Source organism: Vulpes vulpes, chromosome 4 (genome assembly GCF_048418805.1).
Source record: "Vulpes vulpes isolate BD-2025 chromosome 4, VulVul3, whole genome shotgun sequence".
Classification (NCBI taxonomy): domain Eukaryota; kingdom Metazoa; phylum Chordata; class Mammalia; order Carnivora; family Canidae; genus Vulpes; species Vulpes vulpes.
In genome coordinates this window covers 115588147-115613704 of record NC_132783.1, presented here as the reverse complement: position 1 = coordinate 115613704, position 25558 = coordinate 115588147, and the positions used below count along the sequence as shown (strand labels likewise).

The 25558-nt window shown below is 38.7% G+C and overlaps 1 pseudogene; it reads right to left on the bottom strand.

The window, feature by feature from the left end:
- Positions 1–258: 258 nt before the first annotated feature.
- Positions 259–24845, bottom strand: LOC112928208 (small ribosomal subunit protein eS8 pseudogene; annotated as a pseudogene).
- Positions 24846–25558: the final 713 nt, after the last annotated feature.

Sequence of the window (25558 nt, the reverse complement as noted above, 5' to 3'; positions counted from 1 at the left end):
TTTGTGGCTTCCTGATTTCTTCTGTGTTTATTTCTGTTTTTGTTTGTTCTCTTTTAGCTATCTCATTTAGGGTTGAACTTGATCACAAAACACTTCAAGGACCCCAGTTGGGGATCCCATATTGTGCTTGTGTATGATTCTGCTGGATCCCAGAGGTGCTGCCAAGCAGAGATTCCTATATTAGGTTTTCTCTGACAGGACAGGTATTATCTGTTTCAACCCCAGACCCAGGTGAGAGCAGGCTTATATTTAAACTTATCAAGGGCTACTATATGTGAAGACATTTGAAGCCAGGATTTCTGGAAAGCTCTTTGCTGGTGGGTAGACTTTTCCAGCATGTCCATCTTTGAGTTTCCTGGTTAAATGTAGGAGCTCAAGTTCAGCTCCAGTACTTTTTAAGGGCTTAGAGTTTCCCAATTTCCTTTTTCTAGTGAACACACAAATTATAAGAAAAGAAAATAGCCTTATTGCTGATATGGAGAAGGTTTGAATCATCTAGATAGATCAAACCAGCTACACCATTTCTTTAAGCCAAACCCTAAACCAGATCAAGGCCCTAACTCTCTTCAATTTTATGAAGGCTTCAGAGGTGAAGAAGCTGCCACAGTAGAGTTTGAAGTTAGTAGAGGTTGGTTCATGGGGTCTAAGGGAAAGAGGCCATCTCCATAACATCAAGACTTTAAATGATATAGTTTATAATCACCATATTTTTATCCATATTTCCATCATGTATATTTCCATCTTTAAGAAGTATATTTAGTTCTACAAATTTTGGGATTGTGTAGAAATCAAATGATATTCATTCATTCAACAAATATTCAGCCCTGTTCTCTCTGCCAGGTACTTGAAAGACTGAATACACAAGTGGACAATGGCCAGAATTCTGACTCACAACCTGCAGCTTTCTGCCCAGAAAATCAGTCCTCTTGTCTACATTCATCACCCAGGAAGCCAGACCTCTCCGAGTCAGACTTGGAGGAAATCAGACTGCTGTCTTCTGTAACATTAGTCCAAAATGGCCAGGACTTGATTAATAACTGGCCATTCCCTAATACTAGTCTTCTCTTCCATTTTAGAACCAACTAGAGAAAGCCTAAGATGCTCCCTTGACTGATCACATACATGTCCTACTTATAAAAAGCCCACCTTTAGCTTCTCTTTGACAACAGCATCCAATTGGGATGCACCTGAAATCTGTTTTCACTATAAAGCTTTCCCAATGCTCTGCCTGCCTTTAAGTCTCTGAAAATGAAGCAATGGTGGCTGACTCCCTTGCTAGAGCAAGCTCACAATAAACAGCCTTTGCTTATTCTCCTTTGGTCTTCATTTATTTCCATTTACTGTTGTACCATAAGTACTAAATCAAAGAAAAAGAGAAAAATGCTGTCTTCAAGGAATTTAGGTTCTAGTGGGGCTGGGGTGGTAAGAAACAGTAAAACATGATAAGATTATAGAATATGTGAAGGTTATAGTGTTATACAAAAGAGCAGTGAAAGGGACATGGGGCTAGGAGAGGAGTTTGCAATTTCAAATAGAATTGTCAGGGAAGATTCTACTGAGAAGGTGACATTGAACAAAGACTGGAAGATACTAAAAGAGTAAGTCCTATAGATGTAATGCCAGTGGAGAGAGCCTTCTGGGTGGAAGGAACCTCAAAGCAAAGGCTCTGAGGCAGAAAGTAGGCATGACAGGAAAGAATAAAAGCAGAACTTGGGGCTGAACAAAGGGAGGGAGAGGAAAAGAGAGGAGATAGGTCAGAGGCCTCTGGGTGAGAAGGAGGCAGGTCATGGAAAGCTTTCCTGGTCATCCAGAGGACCTTGGCCTCTATACCAAGTAAGCTGAGAAAGAGGAGGGCAGACTCTGAGTTAGGTTTTAAAGAGACATATTGGCTGTTGTGTTGAGATTAAATAGGGTGACCATATGACCCGGCTTGTGCAAGACAGTCTTAGTTTATGCCTATTGTCCTGGTGCCTTCCCCATTCAAAATGCCCTGACTTAGATGATGAAGCATAGGATCACCCCTAGAGCAGACTACTGGAGGCAAGGATGAAAGTAAAGACAGAAAGCCATCAATGGAGCCAATAAAAAGTGGATTTCTAAATAGATGCAGTGAATGGTAGAGAAACAGGTAGAGGATCAGGGAATTAAATCAAATACAACTCTATTGGTTTTTTTGCCCAAGTAACCGGGAAATGTAGTTTTCATTAACTTAGAGAAACTCAGACCTAGTATTTAGAAGAAGATGGCTGTTTGGTTTTAGAAATTGTACTTTTGAGTGGTCTGTTAGATAATCCCATGGACTATGGAACAGGCACTTGAATGAGTTTGGAGTTGAAAGGAGAAGAGCAGGGTAAGTCTACAAATATGTATCCTTCATATTTTGGGGACCATGTTCTACAAATACACAGTTCCCTGTCCAAACTATACAGCAAAGCTCTGCCAACTGCTTGCATGTAAACTGAGAAGTCCGGGCTTAATATAGATTACCTTTCTTTCAGTAACCACTTCTTCTGTATTCTATTTTTTTTTTCTGTTGTTGTTGTTATGCTTTGTTTTGTTTTTGTTGGTATTGTTTTATTTATTGCCTAGGGGCAACTGGAGGGTGGGGGAAGGCCCCTTTTTGGGGCCTGATTTTCCTCAGAGCTTCAGCTCTCTGCTCTCTGGCGCATAGCCACATGCTTGACTACACTGGCCTGGCCTTGAAGCTGTGCACTCAAGAAGCTTGCTCTGCTGGAACTGCTCCTCCAAAAGATGCTGATTTTGGCATTCCTTTGTCTTTGTATCCTATTTCTTCTGAACTGTTCTTATTTTTGTGTTTAAAATCTCTTCATCTTCAGGAGTCTGTTTGACTCCCTTCTTACAGTGCAAGGACAGTACAGAGTGGGACCCATACCACTGTTGGGACAATGTGCTATTATTGAGAATGATTCCATTCTTCACTGGGGTCTTGGTGGGACCAGTTGGTTATTAGATATACTGTAGTCCATGTCAGTAATCTTTGTTTTGTATGTACAGCACTTGGTACTCCAGGAGAAGTTCCCTGTGTCCAGCCTCAAGGCATGCTACTTGTTGCCTCCCTAAAACAGTGGCAGGCATCAATTCAGTGTTGGTAATGTGGTATCTCTGCTCCTATTCCCATTTCTCATGGTGGGGCTGCCACTTGTGCCAGTTGTCCTGAGAGATCCCCATCACTCAGTGTTGGCTGGAAAGGAGATGCTTTTGATTTTGAAGTAAAACAACTCTGAGTAGACCCTTTTTCTCCCAGAAAACCAGAAACTTCAGACCTTCATAGAAACTCCTGCTTCATTTCTATATATATTTTCATGCAGTGCCTATTTGAATAATCTTTTCTTCCTTTTTTTTAAAAAAAGATTTTATTTATTCATGAGAGACATAGAGAGAGGCAGAGACCTAGGCAGAGGGAGAAGCAGACTCCCTGCAGGGAACCTGATGTGGGACTTGATCCCAGGACCCCAGGACCACGCCCTGAGCTGAAGGCAGATGCTCAACCACTGAGCCACCCAGGCATCCCGAATAATCTTTTTTTCTATTGCAATTATTGTTTTCTCTTCAGGAGAACAATTATTCATATAGTGGTCCTCCATGGTCTCCTTCCAGGTACTTGCTATACTTTCTCTAACCATTTTCATCCCAATCAAGTCCTTTTTTTTTTTAACTTAAACTTAAGCATTATGTGTGTGTGTGTGTGTGTGTGTGTGTGTGTGTTTGTTTTTTTTTTTTTTTTCCTTAAGCCTACCTTCATGTCACTGACCTAGTATTGTGCTTTGGGTAACTCCTAGTTCTTTCATAGAGTTCGTGTAATGGTAGTATTCCTTTGCTCCACTAGTTTCTTTTGTGTGTTACAGATTTCTGTCCTGTTTCAGAGCATTCATGTTTTGTGTAATTTTCTTGACAGGGAAAAGCAGTTGTAAAATACTCTTTTCTTCACTATCTCTTGTGTTCCAGGTCTGTCCCATTCTCTCAGAGGTTTTGTGCTGGGTTGTTTCCTTTGCTTACTCATCTTTCAAAATGGACAATTCTATGCAAGTCCAAGACTGTAAATGCAGTTTATTGAATGAACTGGATGGGGTAAGCCTCAAACAGAAAACAACTTTATTCTTTCTTACCGTCTGTCACTCTGTGCACTCTTTTCTATAGCCCTGACAGTACTTGGAGTTTCATAGCTTCTGCTGTCGTGTTCAATAATAATAAACAGTCTCATTTTTCCATGCACAAAAATATCTGTTCAGTCTGATATCACAGCCTCAATATTGCTTCCAGTTTTAGACTTTACACTCTCTGCCCTCTCCCCCGCCCCAGTTTGAGCCTGACTTGGTCTTGGGTGCCTCTAGCGGAGAAGCTGGGATATGGCAGGTTAGCCTTGCATATTAATATGCCTTACACACTTCATCTTCCACTTGAGGATTGTTCTGTTCCCATCTGACTACAGATAGGGCTGTTGGAAAAAGGAACGGAATGTAAAGTTAGGGCAGGCCAGCTTTTAGTCCAGTGTTGATGTCCTCAGGTAAGGCGGATGATCTTATGGGGGATCGTGTGTCCCCCACGCCTTCATGTGTCCCTACTTTCCCTGTGGCATCCTGGGCCACAATGTGCAGTTTGTGACTCTCTGGTGGTGCTGGTGTCTTCTCAGCTTCTGCGTTCAGTAGTATGAGGCAACATAGATACAAAAATACTTGACATGGCACATGTTAGGTATTATTGCTGCTCTTACAAGTATGAATGGTACTGTTGTTACCACTTTTTAGGTGACTACTTTTAACCTTTTGATTTTGGTTCATTTTGTGTAAAAGAGGTGGTATTTAAATGGGAGATGATAACTACCAACTTGGCACTTAAAATTTAGGGGAAATTCTATATATTGTAGATGATACTCTTTTATAGAAAGAAAAGTATAGCTTGAGTTTAGTCCCAGTATTAAAATATACATATAAAAATATGGAAAAAACATATACATAAAAACACAGATCTAAAAACATTTACATAGTAACTGAAGCTCCAAGGGGCAATGGGACTTGCCTATTCTTTAACAGCTAACAACAAGTACTGGACTATGAGACTTCAACTTCTATCTCTAAACTTGGGCCTTGGTACCAGTGGTCTCTCCTTCTGAAGGGAAAGTGCTCCATATTTTTATGACTTATTGAGTATGGAAGGGATTTTGCTCATATGATCTCATCTGACTCTTCCTGTGAAGAAGATGTGACATATGCTTTGATGGATAATGCAACTTTCCGCTAAGGAATGAACCTTACCTATAAGGAGCAGTATTTGTGAACCTTTGAAAAAATGGCCACCAGATGTCACTCTAGACTAGCTTTTGTCAACTGAGACTTCAGTTTCCATTGTTCTCAAATTTGCTTAAGGGGAAAAATGACATCAAATAAAAGGCATGCATCCTAATGTTTCAAGTCAGAAGGAATTTTCTAGGGCTATCTTAAGACCTACAACCAACCATGAGACCCCAATGCAGAAGGATACTATGGATCCTGTTCTCTTGGAATTATAATTTAGTAAGAGTAGGCAGGGCCAGACGCATGAGAAATAAGAATCTGTTACCCTGACCCCTCTGTGTTAAGTGGTATTGACCCAGACAGGAGAATACAGAGTAAGTGAAGGAAAAACTGATAACTTTGCACAGGAGAGAGTTGCAAACCTTGAATGATGTCTATTAAGGTTAACATAGGACCTGGGAGAGGCTACATGGTAACTTATGAAGTGATGGGAGGGAAGGTGAGCTCATAGCAGTGTGAATGAGCCAGGAAGCTTGGTCTGTTTGGACCACTGAGAGAACAGTAAGCCATGCTGGAAGGGATAAGCGGGTGGTGAGTGATATACAAGGCTAGCAGGGTCAGTGTTTAGGAGTATAGGCTCTAGAGCCAGGCTGCATGGGTCCAAATCCTAGCCCTGGTACAAACTAGTTGTTGGCACATGCTTTAGGGCATGCTACTTACCCACGCTGTGCCTCTGTTTTCTTATTTATAAAGTGAGCGCTTAATATAATACCCCACTCATAGGGTCGTGGGAAGATAAAATGACATGTTTTTCAAGTGTTTAGATGAGTATCCAGCACTTAATAAGTACTACATTAAATATATGTTGCATAAATAAGGTTCTGCATAGAACTAGGTCTAAGAAGTAAAAATAAGGTTAATGATTGAACACAGGCTGGGATGTGCCCTGTTCAATGAGCACTGTACACTAGTCATTGAAATAGACTCTGCGTAAAACTTAAAGCTATATTAGTGTTGGTAACTTCTATGTATTGACCTGCAACTAGGCGGTAGCAAGTAACTGAAGTACTCAAATGCATTACTTTGATTTAATCTTTTCCAAAACATATGAGGCAGGTATTCTTATTATCCTTATTTTATAGGTTAGGGAAAAAAGACCAAGAAGGAGTAATTAATTAATGTTCAAAATCACAGAAACAGCAAACATCAAACCTGGGATTTATACTCAGAGCCTAATTATTTAACCACTATCTGAATCCTAAGAAGCATTGAAGAATATTATAAAATCATATTATTTTAAAGCCAAGATGGACTTTCTTGATACCGTAGTTCAATTCTCCCAAAATATGGGTGAAGAAACTGAATCCCCAGATAAAAGGATTTAAGATCATTTGGTTGAGGATAGACAGTAAAAGAACATGCATTTTCTGTTCCCAGTCCAGTTCTGATAATAAAAAGTTTTGAAAGTACATAGACTAAGCATCAAGTCAGTACATTGTTTTTATTTTTGTTCAAGAGACTGTGTTATACAATGTCTCCTTCCGTAGGGCAACAAGTGAGAATACTGTGTTTTCTTTTTGCAAAATGGCTATCTAACAGCAATTTGAAATATTTTTTTCTGCTATGGATGTAGATTAAAATGTCCCTAGAGTAAATTAACTGTTCTGGTCTCCCTGAGCACAATATGCTGTTCCTTGTTTAGAGCACTCCTTTCTGTATGATAATCTGTTTTGTCATGTGTCTCCCCAGTTACAAGGCCTGTTTCTAATGGCAGAACCAAGGGGAGGCTCAGGGATATCATCTTTCCACAATTTCTTTCAACCCTGCCAAATTTTGCCCTTCAACAATTTATTCAATGTAGCAGTGATGTTGCTCTGCACACTCAAAATCAAGGCAGGTCACCAAACTCTCCCCAAGTCCCCATTCATCCTGTCAGACTAATTGGCCCTAATTTCTAATGTCTATAAATTCTGTAGCTGCCATTGACAGCCCTTCAAGGCTTGTGACAGGGTCTTCTGGTTCATGTCTGTCCCTACCAAAGTACCTGTTATGGAGCAGACTTCAATTCACTCCATAAGAAGCAATCTTTTGCTACATGAAGGAAGAAAAATACTGAGCTAAGGCTGTTTGTTATTGTTCTATTTGTCTAATTTTCACTGGCATTTTTATTTTGCTCCTGAGTTTGTATAAACACTAGTTATGTTATAGAGATTTCTGTTCTTTAGGGCTTCATTAAAAAACAAGAGCAAAGGGTAAAGAGGAAACCTGTCTGGTGTGTGAAGCATTTAATCCAAACCGTGGGTTGAGTAGTGGGCACAGTTTCCCAAACTGTATTCCTTGGGTCAGTTGTGCTATTTAGTGTGCAATAAGGCATGAGGAGTAATATATAGTTGGGGCTCCTGGTGGCTCTGTCTGTTAAGCGTCTGCCTTCAGCTCAGGTCATGATCCCAGGGTCCTGGGATTGAGCTTGTGTGTCAGGCTCCCCTGCTCAGTGGGGAGTCTGCTTCTCCCTCTCCCACTCCCTGCTGCTTGTGTTGTCACTCTCTCTCTGTCAAATAAATAAAATCTTAAAAAAAAAGTAATATACAGTCATTTCTTAGTGTCAAGGGGCTCATTAACATAGCAAAGGCACCAATAAATGATAGTATAAATCTGAACAAATTAAATATGTTTGAACTATATTTTACAGACTTGCTGAAAGTGTAGAGCACCTACTAGCTGACCTCTTACAGAAATATTGCTTTAAGGAACATTAGGCAATGTTAGTTTCACCAAAAGAGCGTAGGTTTGGATATGTGGAAAAACTACTTAGCTGCAGTCAGTCCTGCTTGAACTATGACCCAGGGGCTGCAAGTTCCCAAATTATATCCTACTAGACTGTACTACATAAGGAAGGAGCTTGTCCCGAATGTCGGCCAGTTACATCACCAAGCACTACTGGGTTCAGCTAAGGAATCCATATGTGTGATCTCATAGTCTGTTATAAGTCTGACACTTGGAGAAGTATCAGCAGTCCTGAATGTTGGGTAATCCTTTGACCTTCTTGATCTTCATTTCACTTACTCTCAAATTATTGACTAGGAAAATAAACTCTGGGTTCTATAGTTTTAAACCTGGTAATTTTCCCAAGTCCAGAGTTTTGGAACAAAATGGAGTACTTCTGTTCTCCTCTGACATAACCTATGAAAACCATAAAGATTTGACCTGCATATTCATTTCCAGCTAGCAAAATGGACACATTTAAAATTCTTATTCTGTCCTAAACAAGTGACCAGTAATGCTGACCTATAGCTTTTCCCCTATTACTCTTCTTAAAGGCCCCTAGATATTTGGGATTTTGTCCCAAATCATCAAGTTCAGCAATGCTGCTTAGTATTTAAATTGTGCTTGCAATAATGGTGTATCTGTGTCTTAGATGATGAACAGATTTTGTCATAGACTTTTTTTAGTGCAGTTGTGACGTGAGGTACAGGATGAAGACAGCTGGAAGACTGAGGATTTGAAAAGCACTATTATACTCTGAAAGGAGTGGGCACTTTTAAGTCATGCACACTGGAGTTCAAATTCTATCCTCAATATGTACGATCTCTGTGACCTTGGACACTTCTCATTAGCCTTTATGGACATTAATTTTCTTATCTACAAGCCCCAAATAACAATTAGTTTTATAGTTTTAAAAAAGTAAAGACAGATGGGAGTGAGAAAAATATAAAATTAGAACAGAAGAAGGGTTCAAGGAGAGACATGTGGATATAAAAATGACAACTCCCCAAAGTACCGGTTTGATGCAAAGATAGAGCCAATGCACATTGCTCACATAATTCAATAGAAGATAAACAAAGCTAGAGGTTTGAGGAGTTTGGAACCTGTGTTAATAGGCTCAGGATAGAGTCAACAGTGGTAGTCTGGGCAGGAATAATGAGAATGGCAGCTTTATAGGATCGACAATGGCAACATGAACATTTTCTATTCTAGTAAGAGATAAAGATAGATCAGAGTGGGGAGTTCAGTAAGAGAACTCTAAGTGTCCTGGAAGGAGGTTGGAATAATTCTCAGCAGGGTGACAAGGCTAAAGGTATCAGGTGAGTCAATTTAAGAGTTCTCACCAAACTTGTCACCCTGCATGGTGAGTTTGAGTTCACTTAATCCTCAGTGAAACTGAAATAGATAGACTTTTAGGGGCTTGCAATTAGCAAAAGATCTCTGAATGCTACATAGTGATTTCTCCAGAGTAAAAAGTCCTAATTATATAGTACTTCCCAATAGCCAGAGCATTTTTACATGCATTATTTCAGTGGGGGCATTCCCACAGCTAATAGGTGCCAGAAAGGCCAAATGATTAGTATAAGGATGCAGAGCTGATATTGGAAGAAGGAAGATTGATATAAAATTTAATTTATGTAACTTAGCTTTTCCCAGAATGATATGGTATCTCTTCCTAAAGGTGAAACTTATCAATTTATATCCATCCTGTTCACTTGTACAAACTGGAAGAAAATTGTGGAAGAAAAGTTTTCCTGAAAAAGTCAGTAAAGGTGTAGCTGTGGATGTGGCTGACACAGCTTAAGGGTTATTTCTCAAAATAAGCCAATTTGTTGAAATATAGCTGCAAAATAATGGCCAAGTGCCAATACAGTCACATATTTGAGAATATTTACACAAAGTTGTACAAGTTGAAAAATAAAACTGCAGGCCTTTGTTAGTCGTGGACGGTTTAGGTCAGAGAGGATAAGTAGATTGCACTCAAGCTACTACTTTCCCTTTCCATGACTGTGATAGACATCAGTAATTGATCTAATATCCTTTCCCATTGGATCTATAGGAGACTTCACAGTTCTTTTCAATTTGTGTTCCTGGCAGGCACTGCTAAGTGTTCAGAGTTGGCTTATTTGCCATTCCTGCTTTAGGCACAGACCTGCCCAACAGTCTGTCTTAGCTTTTCAGTCCAAAGCCTTTGTAAAACCCTGCTGTTTTTTTCTAGGTAATATCCAAAAGTAGATTTTCATTACCTTTATATGGCTGAGATCTATTAACAACATAGCCTAATCTGTGCAAAATTAGGTAAACATTCCAAAGAACAAGAAATTTGTACAGGAGCTGACAACTGGTACTTTGTTCTACATCCTTGAGGATATGATCATTTCTGTTTGGTGAGGAGACAAAGTGGCCCTCCAGTAGTCATTGGTGGATTTCACTCTCCAGAAACCTGATTGTTATGCACTTTGCTCCTGCAGTTGTAAAATTTAATTTTATTCCGGGGACCCAGAGAAGTGGATCTGTTCCTTTAGGAAGGAAAACTCTCCAATGCATAGTTCATTGTTGCTAGTTCAGAAACCAGATATTTGATTCATAAAGTGTGAGACAGTGCTTTAAATTGGAGCCTCACTGCTGTACCATAATGGAGCCCATGGCACTCAATGTAACAAAGCAACCTGAGAGAGTAGAGTTGTTTTACAGCTAGGGATGTATGACTCACTCAGGGAGTTGTGTTTTCTTTTTTCTTTTTTCTTTTTTTTTTTTAAGATTTTATTTATTTATTCATGAGAATACACACACACACACAGAGAGAGAGAGAGAGAGAGAGATAGAGAGAGAGGGGCAGAGACACAGGCAGAGGGAGAAGCAGGCTCCATGCAGGGAGCCTGACATGAGACTCGATCCCGGGTCTCCAGGATCACACCCTGGGCTGAAGGCGGCGCTAAACCCCTGAGCCACCCAGGCTGCCCAGGGAGTTTTCTCAAAGTATATTTGCTTATACTTTTCATTTCCCTTCTTTCCTCCCATCCCTCAGTTTTCATTTATTCTAGTTTCCGTGGGGGCAGGGGACTATTGAGAGTAAATGTATCTATTAGAAAAGTTCTTCCAAGTGATTCTGAAATCTCATGCCCCTCCCCACCTCAAATGAGAACTTGTGATACAATGAAAAACTCACCTAAATTTTAACTTGAGAGACATTCTTAGATTTGACTCTTGGTCCTACCACTTTTCCTAGTAAACTAGGTTATTACTCAGATCTTGCTTGGTTGTAAATGGCAGCAGCCCAAATCAAACTGGCTTTAGCAAAAGAAAAAAAGAGTTTTTAGCTCATGTGCTTAAAATATTCAGGGTTGATTCTGGCTGGCTTCAGATATAGATGGATCAGGAATCTAAGTGGTATCATAAGGACCATATATTTCTCCATTTCTTTATCTCTTCTTTCCTCTGTGTTGGTGTTCTTAGATTCTATGTGGTGACCCTCAATCACTTTAGGATTACTTCACTCTGATTATTCAGTAAACCTCCAAAAAAGGAAGAAAATGTCTTTCCCCAGGAGATTCTCAAAAGACCTTAGCCCCACCCTTTGACTTGATGGTGTCTTGTGACCAGTACTCTACCTCTCTCATGAAAAAATAAATAAAATCTTTAAAAAAAAGCTATAACTCAAATGTATGTGTCTAAATGCTGAAATTTTAGGAACTATTACCAGAAGTAAGCATGGGCTGATAACATTGAGGAGAATGAGCATTGAAGCAACAGGGTCTGTGCCATAACTTGGGGAGGGAATAATTAGTTTAAAAAGCCCCTATCTGTCTTGACTACCTTTCTACGAGTCTCATGACCCTCTTTGTTTTTGTGGGTGTCATTTCGTGAATGGCCTCTTCAACCCATATTTAACAAGATCTTCATTCTAACTTATTATCTAAATAATAAAAATGTGCCACTTTTCAGGGGTGCCTGGGAGGCTAAGTTGGCTAAACATCTCCCAGAATCCTGGGATCAAGCCTTGCATTGGACTCCCTGCTCAGCAGGGAGTCTGCTTCTCCCTCTTCCTCTGCCTTTACCTTGGTTTGTGTGGATGTGCTCTCTCTCTCTCAAATAAATAAAATCTTTTTTTTTAAAGTGCCACTTTTTATAACTTGGCTTCTCCTACCCCCTACCAATTGTCCTTACAATGATAGGCTAACATGAGTGAAAATTTAGATTGGGGTGGAGTTTCTGATCACTTTTAAATCCTACAATATTAAGTCCTGTATATTTCACAGAAAGTTTGTTATTTTCATTTCACAAGACTGAAAGACTTCCTCTTCCCATCTTGCAAAGATATTGTTAGCTAAGAATATGAAATCCAAAGCATGGGCCCAACGCAAGACACTCTGTCTCATTCACATGAAAATCACTTATTGAGTGCTTATTCTGTGTAAGGCTGAGTGATATATAAAGATGAATTGCTGTCTTATAGAGATAAGACCCAAGAATAAATCATTATAGTACAAGATAGATGGTAATCTCTGTCATAGGAAAGGAATAGATGAATTGCTGTGAGCGGATATAGGGAAGACTGTGGTCTAGATGGACTCTGGGGTGCTGTGCTTGGGCATCTTCTGACTTTGAGTAAATGACTTTGCATGTGCTTAGGCTCAAGTCAAAAGCACGTTCACATTTAATTCTGAGAGAAAGGAAAGGCTTTATGAAGGAGAAGAGGTCGAATCTGAGCCTTGCAGAGGTAACTAAGATTCAGAATTAAGTTGACTCCAAGAAATCTTGCTGAGGTCTCCTGTTTTCCTGGAAAAGGAACACTTTAACTCATTTGCAGCCACTAGATCCTTAGCTATGGGGTGACAGCTAATTGTCAAAATGAAAAAAGTAGACACCCTGGTATGGATGTGGATTGAAAGAGGAAGTGCTAAGCACGGCCACAGCCTGAGGAGTGAAGAAAAGGCAATAGGAGTTGGACACCACATTCAGTGTCAAATAGTCACTGAGAACAAGGAGAGACCTATAGATTTAAAACAAAGATCTATAGATTAAAACATCTCTTTAAGAAAACAAAATTGGGAAGGCAATATGAAAGGTAATGATATAAGTGAAGTATTTTGGAAATGGATATGCACCGTCTTCTAAAAGTGAAATTTTCATTTTATTTTTAGAGATGAAAATGAGGATGCACAAAGGGACAAGCTGGTACGTTTCCTTACCACAGATAGGCTCTGTTCTGGGTGTTGAGGACACAGTAGTGAATAAGAGAACTCCCTGTTCTCAGGGAGCCTTTGTTCTAGTGTGGGAAGAAGATGAGGGAACAACCAACAATTACATACATAGTGTATTTTATGGCAACCTATCCAACTCAGGGCTGGAATTTGAATCCTTTTCAAATAACTGACCCTAACTATCCATTCTAGTTCTTAATCTTAATGTAAGATCTTCCTTACTAGTAGTTGTTCAGTAATCCTTTCATTACTTAATCCATTTATTTATACTTTGATTCAATAGATATTTGAGCACCTACCACAGTCCAGGCTTTGTGATGGGCACTAGAATACAACAGGGAACACGATGGACAGTGAGCTCTGCCCTAAAGGAACTTATTTTCTAGAATAATGTTATCTAATAGAACTTTTCTGCAGTGATGGAGGTGATCTATATTTGTGCGGTCCAGTATAATACCCACTAGCTACTGTGAACATTGAAGTGTAGCTAGTGTGACAAACAGAATTTGTAATTTTATGCACAGTTGATCCTTGACCAACACAGGTTTGACTACACCAATCCACTTACATGTGGATTTTTTTTAAGTACGACACTGTAAATGTGTTTTCTCTTCCTTATGATTTTCTTAACAGTTACTTTAGCTTATTTTATTTTAAGAATACAGTATATAACACATAAAACCTACAAAATAAGTCTTAATCAACTACTTATGTTTTCAGAAAAGCTTCCAGTCAACAGTAAGCTATTAGTAATTACATTTGGGGGTAGTCAAAAGTAATCAGATTTTTGACTAGAGGGAGTCAGGACCCTTAGACTCCTCTTGTTCAAGAGTCAACTATAATTTTAATTTAAATATAAAAAGCAGCATGGAGCCAGTATCTGAGTTGCACAGCATAGTTCTACTATCTGTCACTCACAGAAGGAATTAAAGGTTCTCAGGGAACAGAGAGAAGAGCCCAATAACAGGGAAATGGCTTGGCATGTTTGAAGGAGTGAAAAAGAATGGCTGAAGGCTGCTAAGAAGTAGTGTCTACAAGAAAAAGTTGGAAGAGAGGAAAGAGCCACAAGCAGTGTGTGTGCTGATTCCATGAAGAATACCATGTTATCTCCTGAGTGCCTGGGTCCATTTTCTAGCACCATGGTCACTTCCTAATGGGTCATTTCCCATACAGCGCATGTGCTGGAGCACCTCACAGCACCTACTGATCACATTCGATCAACTGCCTACTCTGTTATATGATTCACTATGAAAATGACGTTGCCTACCATGAAACAAAACTTAGACAAGGCCCATGCTTGCAAGAAGTAAAGCAAATGAAATACTAATTTAAAGTGTTGTATTAATAAGAGTAATCAATTTTAAGTGGCTAAAAGTAAGATAATTATTCCCCCCTCCCTTTTAAACATCTCTAAAAGGAAGGTAGCTTATGAAGTCTGAGAACACTTATTTCCTGATAGCTTTTGAAAGAAAATACAGGGGAGGTAAAGAAGAGAATAGAAAATTGACTGAAAATAAATTAACTATTTTCAAAGCTGTCATTTCTTGATTTCGAGTTTCTTCTCTAAATTCACATATATTTAGACTATAGAGATTAGTGATCTATGCATGGAGATAGTCAATATGCAGATGAAATGCCTATAGTAAGAGTGATGACAAATAGCTATGTTTTTTCAGCTGTCACTTTTGTGAGCTTCATTAATTTTAAAAATTGTCAAGAACTTGCATTTTATGGGTGACTGGGGCCTCAGTCAGTCAAGTGACTGCCTTTGGCTCAGGTCATGATCTCAGGGTCCTAGGATGGAGCCCTGCATTGGGCCCCCTACTCAGCTGAGTTACTTCTCCCTCTCTATCTCCCTCTGCCCCTTTCTCTGCTCCTGTGCATGTTCTCTCTCTCTTCCTCAAATAAATAAAATCTTAAAAAAAAGAACTTGCATTTTAGAATATAAATTCTTCTGGGAAAATGTTTATATACTTTCTCTGTAGATCTATGGTACACAGTGCAGGTTCTAGAGCCCAGGAAATCACCTTATCTGATGGCGGAAAAATGTAAGATGTCATTATGTGCTTTGTTCTCTAGAAATAGATCTTTCATTAAAAGAGCAATATATACTCCAGATGTGCTGATTACTAATCTCTAATGACTAATACTGACTTGAATGACTATTCACACTTCTCATCTTGCCTAGTCCAACACCAAACATGTACATGTATTCTGCATTGGCAGGTTGTTTTTCATTTCAGAGTGTGATACTAAATTGAGCATATAAATAAAAGCATGTATTTTGAGCTAATCATGATACCAGACTATCAGGCTGTAGACTTGCCAAAATTCTTTCACATGCATCTTGTCATTTCAAACTCTAAACAGCCTCATTAGAAGGAAGGTATAGGACAAAGCATAATCTGCCTCTTACTCACATGTACCCTGAGAGCCCCCTCTGTCATGTTCTGGGATATTGAATGATATGGACAGAATTTGAAGTCAGAACATTTATGGACTTCTTGGATTCAGAACATTTGCATTCTTCTTTTCCCTCTTCTTGGTCTTCCTCTTCTGTTCTTTTCCCTGATGGAGGGAAAAAGAGTACAGATTCTCCTCTATATTTTCTTCTGTATTAAATGTCATATGCTGGCAAAACCATGAATTAGGTGTAACAGTACTTTGGATTCAGAGAAAGAAAATCTATATGTCAGTTAGGAATCTTTGTATTATAAATAACCAAAATGTAACTCCTAGTGGCCTAAAAATCAAAGGAATGTATTGGCTCCCATAACTTAAAAGTCCAGAGACAGGGCTGGCTTCAGGGCCTAAAGAATGAAATAATGACCCATCACTCATCTCCTTATTCTCCTGATTGGTTCCATTGTCAGATAAGCCATCTCTTCACTTAGTTACACAACTCATATTTTCAAAAGAACGTTGGATATTTTAAAGATTAAGCAGCACACAACAGAAAGTGCATGAGAGTGGCAGTCAGGAAATCTAGACTCTAGTCTCAATTCTGCCACTGTTCTGTGAACTTCCCCTGTCAGAGTGGTCAGAGAAATGCAAGTTAGCTCCTAGAGCTACATATTTGCAGATAGAAATTAAGAGTGGTTTGTGTGTGTGTGGTGGGGCACGGGGGAGGGTGGTTGCTAGGGAGGACAGCTGCGGAGGGACAGCTCCTTGGCCCCTGCATTTCCAGAAAAGAGATTTTCTCTATTTGGACTCACATATTTTGTATACCCACTCCAGAGCCACTTGTTTGGGATTGAGCAATGGAGTGCCACCGTGTGTCTAAGCCAACTAAACCACAGAGCGAGTAGAGATGAAGACAACTTGAAATAGAGGACTGTTTGTTATTAGAATTACAGTGAACGTGTTCTGGGTGGTCCTCTATCCAAATATTATGTTCACTGATCCTCTAAAAATCAAACCTCTAATCTTAACTTTTTAGTATCAAGAGCCAATCCCTTTGGCTAACGGTTCATGGAACCAGAATTCATCCCTCTGCTTTGCTCTCATAAGGACTCCCTAGTCACAAGATGCCCAGAGGGGAATTGGGATATTCCAGATGGCTTTGATCCATGCCAGTACTCTTCATTATGTAAACTTTCCTTTTGACAGCTCACGCGGAACATGTCACATCTTGAAAGAGGAGTTTTCATTAACTACTTTGCTGCTGCCAAATGGAATCAATGTATTATGTGGCTCTCCGCCAGAGAGGCAGAGAGAGAGATGTTCCTCTTGTTTGTGGCACTAGCCTGGCTCCCACCATCAAGCAAAAGCCTCCTGTTTTTCAAAGATCAGTGGATTTCCTACCTCATGCGGGGTGAGGCCTCTTGATTCCTTTAGCAAGGGAAGGTTACATAGCCAATGGCAAAACTGAGAATAGAACTTAAATTTTCTACCTGGCAGTATTATGTTCTTTCTACTGTATACTACTTAGCCTCTAAAATCTGAAGTGTTGTTTTTAAAATATGAATTGAGTAAAGGATATGCATTTGTTTTGAAAGGAAACTTGGCCACCATCTTTTCTTCTCTCCCACTTCACCACATATGGTCAATCAGTACATCTACTTAATTTATGCCTTCAATAAGACAGAAATATAAATGTCAATATAAATGTATGAAACCAAAATTATAATGTGAATTTATTGTCTGAATTTTCCCATAGCATTAAATATGTTTATGAAAAAAAATATTTTTACTTTTTTGATCTCCACTATCCAGGCCACTGTCCTCTTCTCTTAGACTCCTGTGTAATTCTTACTTTGTTCACTGCAGACAGAGGAAATTGTCTAAAATAGAAATGTAGTCCTAGCAGTTCCCAACATAAAACTTCTCAGTGACTCCCACTGTCTTGCCTCAACTTTAACTCTTTATGAGGTTTGCTCCATGCACATTCTCCCATGACACCACAGTGACCTTGCTTACTTCTTAGAAAAAGCCAATTCTCTTCTTTTTTACCCCAAGGCCTTCACATATGGTGTTGCTCTTACTTGGAATATTCTTCTTCTTCATATCCTCTCTCTTGATTTGATAATATCTATTCATTCTTTAGGTCTCAGCTTAGAGGCTTCTTATTCTGGCCCTTTTCCCCAGCTTTCCATTGGCATAGCTGCCTCTATTATTTGCTATTGGCGTACATAGCATCCTATACTATTTTAGCCCTCCTTGTGAGTTGCCTGTTGTATCAGCCTTCTTGCATGCATTCCCCAGTCCCTTTACATAACACATCATATATGCACACACCACACAAATACACACCCTGCATTAAAGCATGTTGTGAGTTCACTACATTTACTGAAGACTTGGAAGTCAAAGAGAAGGAGCACACTGCAGAATGGGGAGATCTATCTCACATCTCCCTTTCATGTTTTTGTTGACTAAAATGAGGAACCTTCTCCATAACAAACCCAACATCTCCCAATGATGATTGTAGTTATCACTTTTTTTTTCTTTTGTAATCAATTTTTCCTTAACTTCCACCTAAAAGAAAGTGATTCTCTTGGGATGTGTGTAGAGCATGTCCAACTGCCTCCTCCCATCCTTACCTATGACAATACTCAGTTTTCTTAGTTTCTTCATTCAGAGATATGTAATGACAATTATTTATAGAGTCTGGGCCCCAGGAGTAATTCATATCTAAATCAGAATTGAATTATTTTAAAAACCATTCTGGTGGTAAAATTTTAAGGAGCCTCTTAAGAGTGACTAGAATGTTGAGGTGAGCAGAATCTCCCCCTTGTAAATGTCCACCCAAGGTCTTAAGGCCTCAGGCTTAGAAAGAAACTTCAATGTCCTGTTTATGATCCTGTGACTGGTGCTTCTCCAAAAGTTCTTTTAAATTCCAATCATTTGTGTGTGTGTGTGCGTGTGCGTGCATGTGCGCACATGTACATGCACCAACCTGATGAAAGTCACTGTTCTCTACTGGATCAAGTAAATAACCTCCTAAATACATTTGCTACTTTAACCCTTGTTCTTCTATAGTTGATTCTCAACATAGTAGCTGGAATGATATTTAAAAAAATGAATCCTATCACTCCTCTGTTCATACTACCTCCAAAAGCTTCCTTAGGAGTGGTGTCAAGGCCTCCAAGATCTGTTGCCTGTGATCATGCATACCTTTCTTACTGCCATTACCCTCTCACCAGGTCCACTCCAGCCACATTGTCCTCTGTGTTCCTCACACATTCCAGGCCTGCTCCTGGCATGTGTGACTCTGACATTTCAGTGGCTCTGCCTCAGCCAGGCACAGTACCTTATTCTACCCAATTTGCACATCCTTCATTCCTTCCTCTACTTCAGGTCTGTGCTCACATCCTCCTTTCTCAATGACACTGAACTTGATCACCCTGTTTAGATTTACCACTCACTTATAATGCCTCTCTGATCTCTTATCATAATTCTGGTTGGTTTGTTTTCTCATGGCTCTTAACTAATTTATGGCATAATTGACCTACTTATTAGGCTTGTTATGTCTCTCTTCCAAAGAAAATGTAATCTGCAAGAAGGTAAGGTTGTTTGGCTATGTTTTCCACAGATGTTTATCTATCATCTGGAACAGGTTCTCAAAATATATTTGTTTAAAAGATTAACTGAATATTGCCAACTTTATACTTGAATCAACTTAAAACTTTGTGTTTATAAAGCCTTTTAAGCCAAACTGTAAGCTTCCAGTTAGTCACAGCTAAGGATGCAATAGCTATTCTTACATTAATCCATGTTTATAATTGACATTCTATTGTTTCAAAAACATTTCAGAACAAGGTCTCAGCTACCTAGTGAATCTTCCTATGATTCTTTGTCATTCTACTACCCATTCCTTCTCGCCTCTATATTCTTGGTTCCTAATGTAACTTTTTTTTTTGGTTTCATTAACCAGTCTCCTGTTCCCATCTAGTCTTATACCACATTCAGCCTACCTTTGTATTTTTCCTTAGACAAATTTAAGAACAGACATTTCTCTGCTTTTTCACAACCTAACACCAACTTTATGGAATATAGCTCTACCTAGATAGATGGGAAAACTAGTTTTCTGACCGTTCTAACTAGATATCAGAGTACATTACTAAGTATGATACACATATTTTTTTTCTAAATCCTTTTCACTTTTTCTTACCCATATCCCACCTACCTCCCCTCTGGTAACCATCTGTTTGTTCTGTATAGTTAAGAGTCTGTTTTTGTGGTTTGTTTCTTTTTTCCCCCGGGTTGTTCATTTGTTTCTTAAATTTCATGTAAGAGTGAAATCATATGGTATTTGTCTTTCTCTGACTGACATATCTTGCTTAGCATTATACTCTCTAGATCCAACAATGTTGTTGCAAATGGCAAAATTTTGTTCTCGTTTATGGCTGAATAATATTCCATTGTATGAATATACTATCTTCTTTATCCATTCATATATTGATGGACACTTGAACTGCTTGCATAGTTTTATTATACATAATGCTGCAATAAACACAATTAGTTTTTTCATATTCCTTGGGTAAATACCCAGTATAATTGAGTTGTCAGATAGTTCTATTTTTACCTTTTTGAGGAAACTCCATGCTGTTTTCCACAGTGGCTGCACCAGTTGGCATTCCCACCAATTGTGCAAGAGGGTTCTTTTATCTCCGTGTTCTCTCCAACATTTGTGGTTTCTTGAGTTTTTAGTTTTAGCCATTCTGACAGGTATGAGGTGATATCTTACTATAATTTTGACTTGAATTTCCCTGATGAATCATGTTGAGCATCTTTTCATGTATGTGTTGACCATTTGTATGTCTTTGGAGAAATGTCTGTTTATGTCTTCTGCCCATCATTTAATTGGACTGTTTGTTTATTTGTTTTGGTGTTGAGTTGTATAAGTTCTTTATGTATTCTGGATATTAACCCTTTATTGGACATATCATTGGCAAATATCTTCTCTCATTCAGTAGGTTGTCTTTCAGCTTTATTAATTCTTTGCTGTGCAGAAAATTTGCATTTAGAAGGAATCCCAATAGTTTATTTTTGCTTTTCTTTTCTTTACCTTCAAAGACCTATCTAGAAAGATGTTACTACAGTCAATGGCAGAGAAATTACTGCTTATGCTCTCTTCTAGGATTTTTATGATTTGGGGTTCCACATTTAGGTCTTTAATCCATTTTGAGTTATCTTTGTATATGATGTAAGAAAGTGGTCCAGTTTTATTCTCCATGTAGCTGTTCAGTTTTCCCAATACTATTTGTCTTTTCCCCATTGTATATTCTTGCCTCCTTTGTTGAAGATTAATTGACTATATAATTGTGGGTTTATTTTTGGGCTTTCTATTCTGTTCCATTGATATGTGTGTCTATTTTTGTGTCATTGCCGTATAGTTTTGATTACTATAGCTTTGTAATATAACCAGAAGCCTAGAGTTGTGATGCCTCCTCTTTTGTTTTTATTTTTCAAGGTTGCTTTGGCTATTCAAGGTCTTCTGTGGTTCCATGAAAATATTAGGATTGTCTGTTCTAGTTTTGTGAAAAATGGTGTTGGTACTTGGTAGGGATTTCATTAAATATGTAGATTGCTTTGGTGAATAAAGACATTTTAAAAATATTTATTCTTCCAATCCATGAGCATGGAATGTCTCTCCATTTCTTTGTGTTGTCTTGAATTTCCTTCATCAGTGTTACATAATTTTCAATTTACAGATCTTTCACCTCTTTGGTTTTGCTTATCCCTAGGTATTTTATTATTTTGGGGTGCAATTGCAAATGGGATTTTCTTAATTTCTCTTTCTGCTTCATTATTAGTGTACAGAAATGCAATAGATTTCTTTCTTTTTTTTTTTTTTTTAAATTTTATTTATGATAGTCACAGAGAGAGAGAGGCAGAGACACAGGCAGAGGGAGAAGCAGGCTCCATGCACCAGGAGCCCGATGTGGGATTCGATCCCGGGTCTCCAGGATCGCGCCCTGGGCCAAAGGCAGGCGCCAAACCACTGCGCCACCCAGGGATCCCCGCAATAGATTTCTTTCATTGATTTTTGTATCCTGTGAATTCATTTATCAGTTCGAGTAGTTTTTTGGCGGAATTTTTAGCCTTTTCTACATATAGCATCATGTCATCTGCAAATAATTGAAGTTTTACTTCTTCCTTACCAATTTGGATGCCTTTTATTTCTTTATTTTATCTCTTTGCTGTGGCTAGGATTTATAGCACTATGCTGAAGAAAAGTGGTAAAAGTGGACATCCTTGTCTTGTTCCTGACTATAGAGGAAAGGATCTCAAGTTTTTCTTTTTAGTATGATGTTAGATGTGGGTTTTTCACATAAGATTTTTAGTATGTCAAGATATGTTCCTTCTAAACATAGTTTGTTGAGAGTTTCTATCATAATTGGATATACTTTGTTTTATGTATTTGAGCACTTCCATGTTGGGTACATGAATATTTATAATTGTTATATCATCTTGTTGGATTTTCCCCTTCATTATTTTCCCCTTCACTTTTGTGTCGTTACAGTCTTTGTTTTAAAGTCTATTTTGTTCAATATAAGTATTGTTACCCCAGCTTTCTTTTGATATCCATTTGCATTATAAATGTTTCTCTATTCCCTTACTTTCAATCTGGATGTGTCTTTAGGTCTGAAATGAGTCTCCTGTAGGCAGCATATAGATGGGTCTTGTTTTTTGTTAATCCATTTTCCCCTGTTTCTTTTGATTGGAGCATTTAGTCCATTTACATTCAAAGTAATATTTGTTCAAAGTAATTATTGATATATATGTATTTATTGCCATTTTGCTGCTAGTTTTGTGGTTATTTTTGTAATTCTTCTCTGATCTCCTATTGCTCTCTCATAATTTTCTAGCTTTCTTTACTGATATACTTCACTTCCTTTTTCTCTATTCATTGTATATCTATTACTATTACTGGTTTTTGATTTGTGGTTACCATTGGGTTTGTATATAACATCTTCTGCATATAGAAGCCTATATTAAGTTGATGGTTGTTTAAGTTTGAGCTCATTCTTTATTCCTCTGTCCCCCACATCTTATATATACATATGTATAGTGTCATATTTTACATCCTTGTATTTTGTAAGTTCTTTGACTGATTTTTACAGATATGTTTATTTTTACTGCTTTTGTATTTCCTACTTTCTTACTTTTACTTATGATCTTTCTTTTTTCACTCAAATAGTCCCTGTTAACATTTCCTGTAGGGCTGGTTTAGTGGTTGAGAAATCTTTCAGCTTTCGTTTTTCTGAGAAAGTCTATCTCTCCTCTATCCTAAATGACAGCCTTGATGGATAGAGTATTCTTGGCTGCATTTTGTTGTTGTAGTTTTCTTCCAACAGTTCAAATGTTCCTGCCACTCTCTTCTGGCCTGCAAAGTTTCTGCTGAAATCTCATCTGGTAGCCTTACGGGGTTTCATTGTCTGTAACTGCATTTTTTTTCTCTTGATACTTTTAAGATTTTTTATCACTACTTTTTACCATCTTAGTTACCACGTGTCTTAGTGTAGATCTCCTACACCAAGGTTGAATTGATTTTGTTGGAGGTGGTGGTGGTAGTTCTGTACTTCCTGGATCTGGATATCTGCTTCCTTCCTCAGATTTCAGCTATTACTTCTTCAAATAAATTTTCTGCCCCTTTTACCTCTCTTATTCTTCTAGAATCCTTATAATGTGAATGTTATTACACTTGCTGGTGTTGCTGAGTTCCCTAAATCTGTTCTCATTTTGCATATTTTTTTTTTGTCTTACTTGCTCCTCTGGAGTACTTTCCATTACTCTGTCTTACAGATCACTGATTTGCTTTTCTACTTCTAGCCTGCTATTTATTCCATCCAGTGTATTTTTACTTTCATTTGTTGTGTTCTTCATTTCCTATTCATTCCTTCTTTCTCTTTGTTAAGAGATATTTATTCTTGTCCTCCACTTTTCTCAAGTCCAGTGAATATCTTTATAATCATTAATTTAAATTCTCTATCAAGCATATTACTTATATCCATTTTGCTTACATCTCGTGCTGTAGTTTTGTCCTGTTCTTTTATTTGTGACATATTCTTTTGTCTCCTTATTTGGTCTAACTCTCTGTGTCTGTTTCTATGTGTTAGGAAATTCAGCTATGTCTCCTGCTCTTGAAAGTAGTGACATTATGATGAAGAGGTCCTGGAGTTCCCTGCATTAAGGTGTCCCTTTTTTTACCAGAACCTTTCACTTCAGGAAGTGTCTCCTATTGTTTTCCATGTATCTGCTGTTGTGTCGTGGTTGTTTTTTCCTTCAGTCCAACTTTATCTTTTATGGAAAGTGTTTGGTCTCTGACAGGAATGGGGCACACAGTTTTAACAAAGTACATTCAGGTCTGCATGCAAAATAAGTGCTGCTGCCACTGCCTCTGGGACTGAAGCCCCACAAATCTCCATGGTAGGGAGACTCAGTGTTAGCAGTGTTTGTGCTGGTCTTCTGGGGGAGGGATCTTGCAGTGCTGGGACTGAAGCAAACATGACTGGGAAGGGCTGGTCCACTGAAGCATGGGAAAGGGGACAGGGGACAGTGTAAGCAAGTTAAGTAGTGAGTATTGGCACTGTGCTGGTTCTTGCAGGCGATGGTGTGTTTATGTTGATAAGTAGAGGAGGGAGATGGCACCTGCCAGCTCTTTTGTTCCTGGAGGACTTTCCCTGTGAATTGTGCCTATCCAGAACACATCGAAATTAGTAAACTATTTTCCATCCTGTGTGCCCCAGGAATTTTTCAAATTGCTGCTTCTACACTGTAGCTCCACAGGCTGTTTGTTCTGCTATCTTTAAGGGCAGGAACTTAGCTTCCTATTGTTCTCAGGTCTCTCCCAGAAACAAGTCTTCTGAGTTTTAAAATTCCAGACTTTAAGCTCCTCTGATTGTAAGGGATCCAGAAATTCCACCCCTCTCACTTTCAAAGCCAAATGTTATATCTTCCCTGTGTAGGCTCTCTGGTATGATAGTCTGTTTCTCTCACTTCTCCATGCCCAGGCTCCCTCCACTCAACCATACCTCCCCACCCATGGAAGACTACAGTCCCTTTTAACTACCTACCACACCTCTGCCTTTCCTACCCTCTTCAGTGTGGCCTTTTCTTCATCATTAGTTGTGGAGTTTGTTATTCCAGTGTTCTGGTTGTTTTCTGGATTATCTACACTCATGTGAGGGTTATCTAGGTGTATCTGTGGGATGAGGTAAGCTTAGGGTCCTTTTATTCCACCATCTCTAAGTATGATATACTTAATTTATAGGGTGATCTAAATGCATATTTATAGCTTTTTAAATTTCATCATATATAATTTCAAGATATTTTTACTACCCCAAAACTTTTTGGCTTAAATCAACTTTTTTTTTTTTTTTTTGGTCATGAATAGGAGTTTTACTGGGCCCAGTTGGGTGGAACTGCTTCATGTGAGCTGAGGCCATGCAAATAGCTACCTTCACCTGGGATCTGGAATGTGGCTACAGTGCCCATGGAGACCCCAGGGTCTATTAGGCTTTCATTATTCCACAGTCTGTTCTCAGTTTCTTTATAGCATGGAGGCTGGCTTCCTAGGGTGAAAGTGAAGCTGTTGAGCCTGCTAAGGGTTTGGTCCAGAGCTGGCATAGCATAATCTCTGGAGAATTCTGCTGGTCAAAGCAAGTCACAGGGCTGACCCAGATTCAAGGGAGGAATTGTAGGTAGCCATAGGTGTAGATAACCACTATACCTTTTTCTCAGAACTTAGAAGACATAGAAGTACATAGAAGTACAATTCAGAATGTGGAGCTGAAGGCAGATACTCAAACAGTTGTAGAGATTTTGCCCAGTGTGTGTGTTGATGGAAGCCTGCGTGTAGATGGGTGGTGGTAATAGAAAACATGTAAATATATA